Source organism: Triturus cristatus, chromosome 6 (genome assembly GCF_964204655.1).
Source record: "Triturus cristatus chromosome 6, aTriCri1.1, whole genome shotgun sequence".
NCBI classification, from domain to species: Eukaryota; Metazoa; Chordata; class Amphibia; order Caudata; family Salamandridae; genus Triturus; species Triturus cristatus.
Window position 1 is genome coordinate 839,384,721 of NC_140589.1, and position 4,039 is coordinate 839,388,759.

Genomic DNA, 4,039 nt, shown 5'->3' on the forward strand with positions numbered 1-4,039 from the left:
TTGTGATAGGTAATTTTGATGTCGCCTCAATTCGAAATTGAGGTGTGACCATGTTGCGTTTTGCGCCGTTTCCTGTCACGGGCACTAGGCCGACCCACACAAGTAAGGTACCATTTTTCTTGGAAGACTTTCAGGAAGGCGAGGTGGGTGGAAATTTGTGGATCCACAGAGATTCCAGAACTTTCCACCACAGAAATGTGGGGAAAATGTGTTTTTTTGGATAATTTTTTAAGTTTGCAAGGGATTCTGGGTAACAGAACCTGGTGGGAGGCAGTCAAGTCACCCCATCCTGGATTCCCCTGGCTGTCTAGTTTTCAAAAATGTATAGGTTTAGTAGGTCTCTCTAGGTGACGGCAGAGCTAGGGTTAAAAAACTACAGCTAGGCACTTTGCCAAAAAAGGGTCATTTTTCACTGTGAAATTGAGGTGTGACCACGGTGCATTTTGCGCCGTTTCCTGTCGTGGCCACTAGGCTGACCCACACAAGTGAGGTACCATTTATCTCAGAAGCCTTTGGGGAATGTGGGGTGGGTGGAAATTTGTGGATCCACGCAGATTCCAGAACTTTCCACCACAGAAATGTGGGGAAAATTTGTTTTTTTGGATCATTTTTTAGGTTTGCAAGGGATTCTGGATAACAGAACCTGGTGGGAGGCAGTCAAGTCACCCCATCCTGGATTCCCCTGGGTGTCTAGTTTTCAAAAATGTATAGGTTTAGTAGGTCTCTCTAGGTGCCGGCAGAGCTAGGGTTCAAAAACTACAGTTAGGCACTTTGCCAAAAAAGGGTAATTTTTCACTTCGAAATTGAGGTGTGACCACGTTGGTTTTGCACCGTTTCCTGTCGCGGGCACTAGGCCGACCCACACAAGTGAGGTACCATTTATTTTGGAAGACTTTGGGGAACTCGGGGTGGGTGGAAATTTGTGGATCCACGCAGATTCCAGAACTTTCCACCACAGAAATGTGGGGAAAATGTGTTTTTTTTGACAATTATTTAGGTTTGCAAGGGATTCTGGGTAACAGAACCTGGTGAGAGGCAGTCTAGTCACCCCATCCAGGATTCCCCTGGGTGTCCAGTTTTCAAAAATGTATAGGTTTGCTAGCTTTCCCTAGGTGCCGGCAGAGCTAGGGTTAAAAAACTACAGCTAGGCACTTTGCCAAAAAAGGGTCATTTTTCACTTCGAAATTGAGGTGTGACCACATTGTGTTTTGCACCGTTTCCTGTCGCGGGCACTAGGCCGACCCACACAAGTGAGGTACCATTTTCCTCGTAAGATGTGGGGAAACTCGGGGGTGGGTGGAAATTTGTGGATCCACGCAGATTCCAGAACTTTCCACCACAGAAATGTGGGGAAAATTTGTTTTTTTTGACAATTTTTTATGTTTGCATAATTCTGGGTAACAGAACCTGGTGGGAGGCAGTCAAGTCACCCCATCCTGGATTCCCCTGGGTGTCTAGTTTTCAAAAATGTATAGGTTTGCTAGGTTTCCCTACGTGCCGGCTGCACTAGGGCCCAAAATCCACAGGTAAGCATATTGCTAAAAACAAACCCGCGCCTAGTCGGCTTTCTGCCACCCTGGCGAGGGATATCGGGGGTGGGGTTGCCCCGATATGCCCCCAAGGGGGGCATAAACACTGTGTCTATTGTTTTGGGAGGTGGGGGCATTGGTATGCCCATTCTGGGCAGCCCCCACCCCCACACATAAAACCAGCCAGCATAATCGTTCCTGCCCTCCACCAGGGAGGGCAGGAAGACTGTAATTTTTGCGGGGAAGGGTGTGGGGGCATGGGCATGCCTGTTTTGGGCAGCCCCCACCCTAATTCAAATTTGCCCCAAAAAAATCCCTGGCGACTAGTGGGCTTTTTGCACCCCAGGGGGTGCAGATTGCGGGCTAATGCCCCGGGGGGGGCATAAAGCCCATTAGATGCCAGGGATTTTTTTGGGCAAATGTTTATTAGGGTGAGGGCATTGGCATGCCCATTTTGGGCAGCCCCCACCCTAATTAAAATTTAAAAGAAATCCCTGGTATCTAGTGGGCTTTCTGCCCCCCGGGTGAGCAGATTGGGGGCTACTGCCCCCATCTGCCCCCCGGGGGGGGGCATAAAGACTGTAACTTTGCGGCGGGAGGGGTGGGGGCATTGGCATGCCCATTTTGGGCAGCCCCAACCCCTAATTATAGTTTTTATTAAATGGTATCTAGTGGGCTTTCTGCCCCCCTAATGGCAGATTGGGGGCTACTTCCCCATCTGCCACCCAGAGAGAGCAGAAAGTCTGAGATGTTGTGGCCGGGGGATGGGGCATTGGCATGCCCATATTGGGCAGCCCACACCCCTACTTGAAATATAAACAAAAATCCCTGGTATCTAGTGGGCTTTCTGCCCCCCGGGGGGGCAGATGGGGGGCTACTGCCCCATCTGCCCCCCGGGGGGGCAGAAAGACTAAATTGGCCCAGATTTTTATGGGGGGGAGCAAAGGCCCTTGCCCAAGGGGCCGCTCCCCCCCTCCATGGTGTCTAGTGGGGGGATCCCTGCTTGGGGTTCATTTTAGTTTCGGTTTCTGTGAAATGACGACAGCGCGAGGTGCGCGCTGATTGTCCTTTCACAGAAACCAGGGAGGGGGCTTCGGGAGCTGGGGAAGCTCTTCCCCAGCTCCTGAGGCTCTGGGGGAGAAAAGGAAATCCCTCTGCTGCAGAGGGATTTCGTGCCCTTGTCCTCATGACGGAATGGTTCCTTCATGAGCACAGGAGTACCGATGCTCATGGCGGAACCATTCCGTCATGAGCATCGAATATAAAACAATACCTCTGGGAGAGAGGTGAAGTTATCTGCAGCTAGTCCTACTGACATCAGAAGTGCACTATAATGGGTTATTTCTCTTGGATTCAGAAGGTTTTATCAAATCCGCTCACCTCTGCCATAGAGTGTTCAGAAGTTCCTTTCTCCATCCAAACTGAATACCGAACATCCATCCAGCCATCCAGTGTATTTTGCATAGGAGCAGTGCTTAATTTGTACTGGTGGTGTCCCATGCTTGACACCGGCACGTAATTGTCAACATCGCCAGTTATGACGGTGGGCCACATGGTGGCGCTATTTGTTTAATTTAGTGATTTATTATATCAACAGTTGTCTATTCATTCAATGTACATTAAAAGCGACTAATTCCTGTCGCCGAAGACATTTTTAAAGCTTTGGGGGCTAGTCTGAATTGTCTCACTTGTAAGAGTGTGATGATAAGTATCTGTGTTGGTACTGTCTTTGGCAGTGTTAGCAGGGGCAATAGGTGGTGCAAGCTGCAGTCCTCTCCTGATGAGGGTCCTGGCACTTACTGTTTTACAAATTAAGCACTGCTTAAAAAATAGAGGGAAATAGTGGAAAGGAAGCAGGATATCAGAGAAACTGTCTGTACCCGCATACCCTGCACATAATCTGTTGTGGCAAATGGGCTCTAAGTGGCAGGAAATCAAAAGTGAGAAGGAGGAAGAAGAAAAATGAATGAGAAAGTGAAATAAAAGGAGGCCAATTGCCCGACTATTCGGTTCAAGTGAGGCTGTTAAACTCTTCTGAGAACAAAACAAATGTTATATAGTTATTCATTGGTTTAGAACACGTACTTGTGTCTGGTTCTCATGCTTTGGATATGTGACCCAGTGCCCTCGGTGCCCAGTTATTGTGTTTCTTTAATGTGTTGACTTCTAAGATACTTTTACAGCATAGTACTATACGTCAGGGCGTGAAACTTAGATTGTCACATACTTTCAGATTAATTACGTTCCACAACTTCTCACATATTTCTCTTCTTTTGTGCATCACTGAATTTATATTGTGTTATTGCAAAATACTGACTTCAGGCAGGAGGTCACGGCCTATCAGAGCTAATATGATTGCACAGCAATACTTAAACATGTAGGACATTGCGTGCCTGCATTTAAGAGTGCAAACAGTCATACATTAAAAAACGATGGATTAAAATGTTATTGTTTTGCCACAATTTAGGGACACTAATATTTTCAAAATAGTAGAATTGTGTTCTATGTAC

The 4,039-nt window shown here is 47.5% G+C and overlaps 1 pseudogene; it reads left to right on the forward strand.

The window, feature by feature from the left end:
• The first annotated feature begins 2,375 nt into the window (after positions 1 to 2,375).
• Positions 2,376 to 2,446, forward strand: LOC146817954 (small nucleolar RNA SNORA17; annotated as a pseudogene).
• Positions 2,447 to 4,039: the final 1,593 nt, after the last annotated feature.